Genomic DNA, 12,925 nt, shown 5'->3' with positions numbered 1-12,925 from the left:
GATTGTATACGGTCATGTGGTGTATGCTACATATTTTAGTCTACCACTAAAAGAGAAATCCATATATGTCAAACCAAAATATCATGGAGGATAGTTGACAGGACCACTTTTTCCGATCCATCTTCCAATATATTGTTCATTAAGAGTCTCTCTAACGTTATTCGCGTACTGACGTGGTGCCTCATCGTGAATAAACCATATATTGACTGTCTCTTCATCAACTTATCTATCAATACGTTAGGCAGGTGTTCGATCAAAGTTTGTTATAACAGTCTTCACCTATATGTTCAGCCAACAGTAGGCCTAAAAGTTTGCTACCAACTTTGTCTCACCAAATATAATTTGGCCTACATTTTTCAAATTTTCAATTTGGCCTACAGTATTTCAAAGTTCAGTACTTCTGTGAAATACTGCATGAGACATTCTTGGTTTTGTCGACTTCACCCAGTGATATAAATAATATGCCAACTATGAAGATTAATAACTCTCTGTGAAAATATAAATATAATTGATAAAAATTTTGAAATAATGAAAATAAATATAATTATTCTAGATTCACACAAACCTGGAAACAATTATATTTTGGTAGAAAAGCTGGAAGAAAGAAATATTTGGATTTAAAAAACGATCTTAATGTTTGAAACGACGTTGAACATTCAGATACAACTCATTAAAATTCATAAATTTTTAGTCTCCATGGATGAATTTCGGTAGCTGCAGTCGGAGGAGAGATTGGAAGTGCACCCCTTGATTGTTTATTTACCACATAAACAAGATAGCTGATCGATAGACGACAGCGTTGTGGGCGCTCTGATAAACTACCACTTTCACTTTAGCCTATGTTTCCTCCAGCTACTACAGTCTAACATCAGGTCTGTTAATCATTCAGCTATTAACTAGTGTATAGATATACAGTATACATAGATATTTAGATAACCCAAGGTTGTCCAATGATCATTTGGAAATAAAATACAATGAACCTGATTAGATAAATCTAAAAGCGTGTGCAGTATGTATTTTGAAATTGTTAAAATACAAATTTCTCTAACAATAATTACAGCTAAAATATCTGCTGATGTAAACTGAACATGCGTAATATGTTTAATCTTTTCTAGTATTGCTATTTAAAATAAAAATTCGTATTGCGATGATTTGTGACAACTAAAATGTACACGCTTCAAAACTGACTGTAACATTAAGAAACGTTATGTTATTCTTGACTCTTTTTAGTCACATTATACGTGTGATGTTGCCAACACTGTTATTTCCTCGTATAAATTCCAGACTGAGCTCAACATTGACACCCATGTTACATCTGTTTGGTCACTATTGTAGCGTCAAATTTGCCTGTAGGGCTACGTGATGACATCGTGAAAGTTAGCTAAACATGTATCGTATGACTGAAACACTCTTTCTGATCTCGCTATAGAATGTTAGCTGAGGATTTCCTTGATCGTCCCCATGAAATGCCCACCCTCCATCTGAGCTGCCTACCGAAATTAGGTAGTGTACTAGGATAATGTAGAATTCACACCATCGACCATCTTCAAGAAACTATTCCTTATCATTTCATCACGTTAAATTATCTTCGTATCTCTTATCTTCTTAAGAAAATATCCAGAGTGCAACATAGGCAAACTGGGTTAGTAGGAACGAAGGTGTTTTCAGAGTGACGTGACACTTTATTAGTGACAGATATAATAGATCAAATGTTAATACTGTAATTTTAAGTGTTGAGGAGTTAGATAAGTTGTAATTTAATATTTAATTGGAAGTCTGTGTAGGGTGGAGCTTGGTTAGAATGTAATAATACGGATTCCTTTATTCTAGTTTCTTCACAGCGATATGTTTCATAGGGCTTTGACAAACCAAAGGCTCTTTACTCGTAGGAATGTCTATATGTTTTTTTTTCAGACTCATTGTTTCATTGTTACTTATTGAACATCATAAAAGTAAGGGTTATTATTATACTTTATTCATATTTTAGTGGATCCAAGTTATGTTGTGCAACATTTTTTCTAAATGTCCTTTCGGAGATTATGAAATTCCAATACCCACAAATCGTTTATGGTAATGAGAAATAATTGAACATCTACTTGATTTATATAATGATCTTCTTTAATGAAATATTTTTTAAATGTTTTCCTACTATGCTACAAATATTATCTACAAAACACTAACTATTTTTAGATTCGCATACTAATGTGATAATTTTATAATAATTCTCACATTTTCTGTATTTTTCTCGTATGTTTTTATGCAAAATTCGCTTTGGATACTTTTAACCTTCCAAAAGTTTCTAGAACACGATAGACAGATGGAGTTGGAGAAAGGGGGATGGGGAAAGAAGAGAAAAAGAGATAGAGATATGTGTACGAGGAAGTAGAGGTTCATGACTATATCCTTTGCCATGATATTGTACAAATCTATAGTATGTCTTTGTTCAGTATACAACTAATAACCTTATGAAACGACATGAAAGTTAATATATTGTTTTAATTCAAATAGACTGATGTAAATTATGTAAAGTTAGCCATTTCTTAACTCTTTACCAGACAGAAAGCCTGGAAACAGAAAGTATTTGAACATCCACATTTTCTCTCTCTGTTGATTTACTGGGCGGTGGGATGGGTTGTATTTGTAAGCGCGCAGGGGAGGCAGTCATCAGACTGAGCTTATCAGTTCCACCACTTTCCAGTTCTCTTACTGTCAAAGATCACAATAGTAATGTGTCAGTTACTCCCCATAGTTTATAAAATATTACAACAGATTATAATAGTATCAGGCAAACATTCCAATTTATTTTCTACACTGGTTTTAGTGGCCAACTTATACACTTTTCTATCGATAATTATTTTAGTAATCAAGTTTTAGTTTTACATTTATTTAATGATATTTGTATATGTTACAGTCAATACTGGTTGAGCATTAAAAACTTATTATAACCAAAAACAACAATAAACACCAGTGTTGACCAAGTTCTATTGTCAAAATGTACAATCAAAAGTTATTTTGACCGTAGAGCATTGATAACAACTCGGTTAACTAACCATATATCTATCATTTATATAAAAAATATTTAAACCACTTACTGAAATGAATAATAGTACTGTGATACTGTAAGTTACCATAAATGGTATTGAGGTATTTTATGAAACAAGATATTTTAAAATGTTAACAACAAGACGTGTTGGTTTAATGAAATTCAAAACATTCAAGCAAAGTTTCGCATTCATAATAACGGTGTGGTTATATTGCTTCATACTATGCCAAATCAATATAACTACAATATTTAGAATTTGGTTTAAACAGAACACAATATATAGCCGTAATGGTTTATTATAATTTAAACGGAAATTTTAATTTAGTATTATTATTACTACTACTATTATTATTCGTACTATTGTTATTAGAGAGCTGATAAAAATCAATCAAATGCGGCACAATTTATTTCATGGATAGTAAGTAGTAAGTACCATTCAGCTGATTTTTACTTATGAAATATCAAACTCACATTAACTTTTAGGTTTGTACTACCAAATACTACTGTAAAATCAATCAAATAAATACTCATTTTATAAATAATCATATTTTATTAACTAGGATTTTGGATTTGAGAATGACTGACTGAGCAGCACACCGTTTTAGTAATCAGCTGTTTAAAACTAAACAAATATATTCTCAGATAATGTACATTCGAACCTGTAGTAGTGTTGTAATAATCCTATAGCCAGGTGTATTTCAAATCCATAAATGGAACATCTGGAGTGTGATAGCTGGTGGATGCTTTATATGAATTAATAAAATTTAAATTTACGTAAAAATTAAAAAATGCTTTCAAACCGATGCTCTAAAGCTTAAAAGTACAAATGTATAAACAGATAAACAAAACGTATTTACGTATTTCTATAATAAAAAGACAAGAATGTGAATAGAAGGAAATTACAAATTGGAAATGTCCTGTGTGTGGAACGCTTGTTGACAAGATTGTGATGGACGGTAAGCTGGCACTTAGCACATCGAAAATGTTCTATTTACTGCAATTTATATTATATCATCACCTAAAATCGCGGCAAAATATAAATGCTAGATAGAAAATCTTTTAACGATTTGAATATTTATATTAAATTTTTAAAGTGTGTGTAATATAAAATTAATATTTTACAGTCTATTTTAAAGTACTTTATACAGCACTATCGATACTTGTGATTTGCAGTACCTTGAATATTGGGTTCGCTATGGCTCTATTGACTTTAATTATTTTAGTATGTCGAAAGACTGATCCGCCCCTCGAATTAAGTTAAGCCGATACTTTACGAAATAAATTTGTAGGCAGCTCTCTGATTTTGAAGTCAGAAAATAAATTCTTTGTTACTCTAACGTCTGAAACATATGATTTTCACATTTGCCTACTGCACTATATAATCTTCAAAAGGAGACCTTTCAAGAATAATTTAATTTATCAACAAAGTCCATACAGCTCATACAGAAAAATTAGGTAGATTTTGGACAACTGAAATAGTATTAATTTATTCTCATGGAATTTACTTGTACACAATATTTTTAGGTCTTTTCTTGATAAAAATATGTTTATCACAAGAAGTCCATAACATGTAATAGGCATTCCAGAATAATTATTAAACTGTATATCGTTTTATAGTTTTGTGAAATTTCTGTTGTGAATTATATAAAATTAATGGCCGCAATGATAAAATAAAATAGCATACCAAGCTGGTAAAAGAACAGAGGCAAGATATTTATAAGGTCAATTTTTTGTGCCAAGCTTCGGACTGTGCGAGTTTTTTATGAGACTGTTATTGATTCCACAAACCGCGTTATATAATATATACTTTTGAACTGGAGGTATTTTTCGCCTATGTGTGTCATGATTGCTGAAGTTATGCAGAAAGTTTCAACAAGTTCTCCGATGGGGACAAATTCAGGCTGATTTGATATACACAACACACCAAAAACTTTACTACTGGTGATTCATGTGAAAAGAACCAATGTGGATTTTAAACATTTTCGTACAATATTGTTCTGCCTGATCAGATTCTCCCAGCGTATGAGTTATTACATTAGAGTTTATACAAAGATAAATTTAATTACTTATTTATTCCTCCTCAATACTATAATCTAAATACTTTATAATTTCAAGGTTAAAACTCGTAAATTTTATGTTTTGATAACCTCCCTTGAGCAGAATACTAATCATAAATGTAAATGAATAATCCGCTCTGTAATTTTTAATCATTAAGATGAGATATGTCAAATTAGGTAGCTTTTCGCTGTTTCATGTAACTTTTATATTTTATATGTGGTGTACTAATTACTTGCTTCTTAATAAAATATTTAAACACATTTTAAAAATATGTTCAGCTCATTTCATTCTTTATAAAACTTTACACTCACGGCATTTCAGTACAAAATGTGGGAATATATCACTTACAGGGAAAGAGCACATGACCTGGAAACGAAACGAAAATCAAGTAAGCCATGAGAAATTGCTGTGAACTAGATTGCATTACTCCTCCATTACTCAAGTAGGGAGATCTCATTACTCAACTCTGCTTCTCTCCTCACAAGGGCATTCTACTCACACTAGAATATTGCATTATGATTGGTTGGTTAGCTCTATGTGCTATATATAGTTATCGTCTAAAGTGATAGTTTTTGTTCTGGAACTTGGCCAATATTGGTGGGGAGCGTAGTCCTCTAGTAGAGCCTGTAACTGATTCAAGTCATTAGAGAATGTGAGGGGGAAAGTGATATAAAATAATTTAATATTAATGCATACAATCATTATGATTTATTCTTTGATATGGAAGTACGAGTAATTCGCAATTTCTGTAGAAAGTGGAAACGCAGTAGTGTAATAATTAAACACAACATAAAGATATTAAAATTAATTGATTATCTTTTTTAGGAAGGAGTAATGGGACGAAGATGAGAGAGTAGTTTTTTATAGAGATTTTGCGAATAAGACATTTAAGGGAGGAAAAGAGAGGAGTCAGAGGACGATATAAAGGGTAATAGGAGAGACTGTTATAGAAATGAGGGCTATAATTAATTGGTTTCAACTTTTAGATAACGTTTCACTGAATTTCGATGATAAAAAAAACATTGCAGCATTAGCAAAAAAGTTACACCCATGGATAGTAGCTTTCAACCAACATTTGGTACTTCTTCGTTACTAGCTAAGAGGTGATTAGGTAACTAAGATTTCGTAACAGTAGCCTTTAAATATCTACAACTACTGTAATTTGAGAATCCACTGCGTAGAAAACATACTGCATTAAAACATATACGATAAACAATATATGGTTAAGCGTAAGAAAGACCCATGACGCCCTAACTATACCTTTTTGTATATTATATAATTGCAAATAAAGCAATTCTATTTCTTTAAAAACATTACTTTAAAACCTAGGCCCTTTGTTAGTCGAAATGACGGAAGAAATAGACGAATGTTGGAATATTAATTTAAACTTGTTAGTTTTATAAAATTTATGCAAAAAAAAAAGAAAAAAAAAGACTGTTAAATGTCTATGATAAAACAATGGTATAGGTAAAAATAATAAAAAAAATCCGAGTTGAGAAGCGATAGAGTAAAGTCTTTTTAGTGCGAGTTTAAAGCTAGTGTCGGGCGTGGGATCCGTCGGTATAAATTAATTTTAATACCGAACTCCAAGACCTTCACGACCAAAGAGCTAAGTACTTTTGACTGAATTATTAAAATTTTCTAATTTTGAAATTTGCAAAATTAAGGAGTGAATTAATTTGAAATTGGAATTGAAACTTTGAAATTAACGATCCAATTCTGTAGAGTGAGGACTATAATATAATATATATATATATATATATATAGATAATATATATATATAGTAAAGGAGTAATTTAATTAAAGGCGAAGTAAAATTTCATGGAAAATTAAAGGGATTGTAGTAAAAATTAAGAGCAGCAGGTGCTGCACCATATCCTGCAGGAACTTGTGAAAAAATTCCTGTTGAGAAACTGTTTAGTTTGTTTGAGAATTTGAATTTGAAAGAAGTTTATAATTATTATTTTATTAGTTTTTGAGAAGAAGAAGCCTATTTAATTTATTTAATTCAAAATTTATTCAAGAATATTATTTTACTTTATATTTTATACACACGTATTTAGAGGACAATGAGCCCATATTAAATCGAAAGTGCCATGCCAAAGGAAGTAGTAATTTTTAAACTATTGTTCAAAACATTGATTTGGTGGAATACAAGGTTAATAATTGACATTTGAATTAATTTAATAATAAACCTGAATATTCAAAAAAAAAGGTGCAGTTTTTAATTTCCACCAGTATCTACTTAAATCTTATGAGTTCAAGACTATTTAGGGTCATCATAATAAAGACAAAAATTTTGTATATTAACATTCAGTATACAAATAAGTGCGCAACTCTGCTATTATTCTGGTAAACCTTAATAAAATTTAACTTAGTGGTTGTAAATTAATAAGTGGCTTGGATACTGGAAAATTATAAAGTGTTTAATATTAAACTTTTAAAATGGCACTTTAAGGTGGACTTGTTAACCAAGGAGGAATTGGACTATGAAATTAGGTTAAGAGGTGTGGAAGTGTCTCCTAGTCTTAAGGTGATAGATTTAAGGAAAAAGTTTACGGCAGTTAATAAGTCTTGATGTAAATAGTAATTATTGAACCTGAGTGGAAAGGTCGCTTTCAAGGAGGAATGGGATAAAATTAAGTTAGAAAACCCAACTATTAGGAACTAGACTGGAGGAATCCATTGAACAGGGACTAACATTGGACATAGTTAGGTGTGAAGCAAAAATAAATCATTGGCAGCGCCGACTGACTAACTTAAGTAAATTGTTTAAAATCGAAGAGAAGGATGTAGCTAAACATGTTGAAAACCGGAATAGTATATTAAGTGAATTGTTGTTAAAAATAAAAAACCTAAAAATTGACAAGGAAACATCTGATAACTTAGTGCGCAAGTTATCTGATTCCAATCTGGAAATAGAAGGTGAGCTGGAAGAGGCTGGTAAACCGGTAGTGAAAGATAAGTCTGGTCTAAATATGAGAGATGATGTGTTTGTTTCGGGACGGCCACATTTTAAGTTATAATAAACTACCGAACCCCATTGAGCGTTATTTGAAGGAGTTAAAAATCTGCGATGGATTAAATGTTCAAGAATTATTAGAATTCTTTAAAATAATCTTGAAACTTAAAAAGGAAACTAGATGTACGGAAGAGGATTATTATGTGAGATTGCGATTTCACATAGTCAGGGAGCTCTTTTGTCGTAACTATTGGAAATAAAACAGGACAAATGTCACGGTCAAATTAATGCTTGAAATATTATTGAATTATTTCGTGCCATATCATCAGCGTGAACTTTTGAAATTTGAAAAGGTGCACCGTCCCCAAAGATATAATGAAAGCTTATCCAACTACATTATAGACATTAAGGAATCAGTAGAAGTACTTTGTTGTAATATAAATGAAAGGGATGTTGTGGAATTAATTAAGGTGGGAATTAATCCTGAAACCAGAAATAAACTAATGTTTATGGGAAATCCGAGCACATATTCCGAACTGGATGAGATGTGTATAAGAGCGAATAATGTAGGTTATGCTGACAACGTGAGGAAAACAGGGAATAATTTGAATGTGAATAGGAAGTATAATGTACCGGTTAACAGGATCAGGGCGAGGCAAGAAACAATAACTTGTTATAAATGTAATAGACCTGGTCATTATGCTTATCAGTGCCGGGAGCTAAAACAGGAAACCTGTCGTAAACCAGTGGAGACCTATTGTAAACCACACTCCAGCTATTAACCCCGAAAATGTAGGTCGTGATGTACAGGAGTCAAAAAACTCGTTAGTAGGGAAAGTTCGAACAATGAGTTAAAGGAAGGGCGAACTTTCCCGATACCTAAAATTGTGTCCAACAAAAATTCACATGAATTATCTGCTAAATTAAATCATACTTGGCAAAAGAAAAATTCGGAAAATATCAGTTCATTGCCCAGCTTAGAAATAGATTTTGCAAGAATATATCATTAAATGTATTATTAGATACTGGTAGTAGTAAAATATAATAAGTGATAAACTGTATAAACTATTATTAGAGAATAAGATTGTAAAGTTTTACCAGTTATCTAACCTGACATGTATGAGTGCTGAAAATAAAAAAAAATGTCCGTAATCGGCAGTGTAAAAAATAAAAACTAAAATTGATATGTTCACCTGGAAAGTGGAATTTCTTATAGTGAAGGACTTAGCCCAAAAGGCAATTTTAGGAGCGAGAGCTTTATATAAACATCTGGTTTGTTTAATAGACTTGAAAAAATAATTGTTGTCGATTTGACTTTAATGTAGAGAAGTGTATAAAATTTGTGCAAAGTATTACAGTAGCGTTTATGAACACACCAATCAGACATTATAAAATAGGATGCGAAGAGGCCAGTAAGGGAAATAATAAAAATTATAAAGGAAATTTCCAACGGTATTTAACCGACAAAATTGGTAAAACTCTAGATTATAAGTATAAATTAAAGGTCATGAACCCGTAAAACTTAGAACCATATCCATTGAGTTTTATCCACCTAAACAATTAAAAATAAAACAATTTATTGACGAATTATTAAAAAGGACATTGACGAATTCAACCAAGTGGAGTCAGTACTCGACAGCCTTTTTCAACCAAGTAGGTAAGGAAGAGTCGGAAAGATTAGTAGTTAATTTACAAGGAGTAAAATCGGAAGATATATATAATTAACAAGGTGTGAGTTATTCCTATAGTGAGTTATCCTATAGCGACATGCACGAACTATATTACCATTTGAAGGGAAACAATTATTACTCAGTAATAGACTTAACCAAAAGTTTTTATCAAATAAGTTTAGCGAAGGAAAGCCAGGAGTTAACTACGTTCTTCGGTACCTTTCGGAAGTTACAGCTTTAAAAGAATTCCTTTTGGATTATTAATTGGAAGTGGGGTCCTTGTCGTCTTTATGAAATAAAATCTTAGGAGAATTGAGATTTACACTTGCACTCTCGCCTTTTTGGACGATATTATTGTGTATTCGAAGACATTGGAGGAACATTATATGCATATGAAACAAGTGTTAGAGTGTTAAAAGAAAACTAATCTTACTGGTGAATCCGGAGAAAGTAAAATTTTGTTATAATGAAATTAAATTTCTGGGACATTTGGTTTCCAAAGACACTATAAGAATGGACCCTGACCGTACACGGACGTTATTAGAATCTCCGAGACCCCGGGACAAGAAAGGGTATTGCGAGGTTCATAGGGATGACTAGTTATTTGTCTAAATTTATTCCAAATTATGCGGAAATAGCTCCTCCACTCAATAAAATGAGGAAGAAGTCGACCAAATTTATGTGGGACCAAAAATGTCAGGAATCGTTCGATAAACTGAAACGAGCGGTTACCCGTCCCCCCGTGTTAGCCATCCCTGACTTCAACAAGGAGTTCACAGTCCAATGCGACGCGAGTGATAAGGCCCTCGGTTCCTGTTTATTACAGGAAGCGGATAATGGACATTTAAAACCGGTGGCCTATTATTCGAGGAAATTTAAATGAAAGTCAGGTGAAACTTACTACCTATCAAAAGGAAGCTTTGGCAGTAGTCTGTTCAATAAATAAGTTCCGTAATTTCCTAGAAATGAGACCATTCAACTTAGTGACCGACAACTCAGCATTGGCTTGGTATTGTCCCGCACTTTTCGTAAGTTAGGAAAATTAGGGCGCTGGGTGGAGGTTATATTGTCTCTACCATTTAAAATTTCGCATGTTAAAGGTAATCAGAACCCAGTAGCGGACTATTTTATCTAGATTATTTCAAGATAGTGAAAGTTGACAACAATGTGTTACATGAACTAGAAAAATTAGTGAATAAGGACAAGATGAACTATAACTCTTTAAAAATGAACTATGAAACTGTAAATAATAAGGACTTAGTAATAAGAGAGGAAACAGTGTCTATAAATAGTATAAGTACGATGCCTTTTAGCTTTATGGACTTTAAAAACGCATCAGAAGCAGGATGTAAATATAACTAAAATTATGGAGGGTGTATTGAACTATACCAATAGTGATGTTTACAGTGTGGAAAAAAAGGGTGTTATTTTATGTGAGCAATAAAAACAATTCTAAAATGATCTATTTACCTGAGCACTTATTCAAGGTTGTATACGAGTATTATCACAACTCATTGTCCTGGCTGTCACTTCGGCATTTTAAAAACACAACAGAAAATAAATGAAAGGTTTTATTTATCACCCTAAAACTAAATGATTATGTGAAAAAATAATGTAAAATGTTGTGAAGTATGTTTGAAAGCAAAAGGTAGCAACTGGAGGGACCAAGGACCTTTGAACAGCAATCTGAGCAGTCGTCCAATGCAGAAGTTATATATGGATATTTATGGGCCATTACCTGCATCTTCCAATCGAATGCAATACATCCTGATAGCAGTAGATGACTTCGCCAAATATAATTGGATAATGCCACTCAGGAAATGCACCTCAGGTAATGTAATCAATGCATTAGAAAATAATATTTTCAAAAAATTTTTCTTTGCCTGAAGAATTCGTGACGGATAATGGAACATATTTTGTCAGCGAGGAATTCAAAAATTATTTGTTTAATTTGGGCATAAAACAAAGAACCATAATACTTTATACTCCTCAAGGAAAATAAAAGTGAAAGGCAAATTCGAAATTTAAATCAAAATTCTGACAGCTTATTATTATCATGACTGTAAAAAGAATTGGGACAAGGATTTGTACCATGTGCAAATGGCCCTAAATACTTGTCACAATGAAAGCATAAAATCGTCTGCATTTTGAATTAATGTTCAGTTTCAAAAGCAAATGATGGTTTGTCACTAAAATGGCAAATTAAAGATATTTGTGATTGAAAAATGGAGCAAAGATAAGAATGCAAAGATGGTCGAAGCTATTCAAAATTTAAAAAGACAAAATGAGCTGAATTCGAGAAGAAACCGATACAACCGAAATCACAGGCAATTAAAAATGTATGATGTAGTCTATTGTAGAATTACAAATCAGCGATATAAGCTAGATCTGAAATATGAAGGACCATTCAGAATAATTTCAATTATTAGCTCCAACTCATATGTAGTTCAGAATTTAAAAGAATTGAATGAGTTCCGTAGAATACACTTGCAGGATGTGAAACCCACTGGGGAAAGAAGAATGCATGTTTAAATATAACAAAACAAAAATAATTACCGAGGGGTAAATAATTTGAATTACAAAAAAATTTAAAAAAGGGAACTGATTAAAAATTATGACGAATTAAATTAGTTGTAAGAATGAAGAAAAACTATATTAGATGTACGCTGTATGTATGTATGTTTGATTTGAGAAATTTCAGTGACAAGGAAGATTAAATTAAAATATATTGAACAATTGAGGAAATTCTACAGCCCTGTTAAATTGTAAATATTAACTTGAATTGTAATCTTGTAAAAATGTATTTTAAACATGAAGAAACCTCAAGAGGAATAAAAAGTTTATGATTTGGATAAAAGGGCACAGGTGAAGTAAACAATTGCGATAACTACATGGTTTGAGAGAGGAGGAGTGTATTAAAACAATTCAGTATTTATTTTTCTGAATAATGCACAAATCCGAAAACTCATGGTCCGTAATTAAGGTTATTAACATGTGTTATTTATGTTTGTATGTAAATAATAACTAACACGAATGTTGGAATATTAATTTAAACTTGTTAGTTTGATAAAATTTATGCAAAAAAAAAAAGAAAAAAAAAGACTGTTATGTCTATGATAAACAATGGTATAGGTTAAAAATAATAAAATAAGAACTGACACCCCCGTCTGGGGATATGTTTTAATTCTATAT

The sequence above is a fragment of the Homalodisca vitripennis genome, chromosome 2, assembly GCF_021130785.1.
Source record: "Homalodisca vitripennis isolate AUS2020 chromosome 2, UT_GWSS_2.1, whole genome shotgun sequence".
NCBI lineage: Eukaryota > Metazoa > Arthropoda > Insecta > Hemiptera > Cicadellidae > Homalodisca > Homalodisca vitripennis.
The sequence above is the reverse complement of the archived record's forward strand: the minus strand, read 5'-3'. Positions refer to the sequence as shown.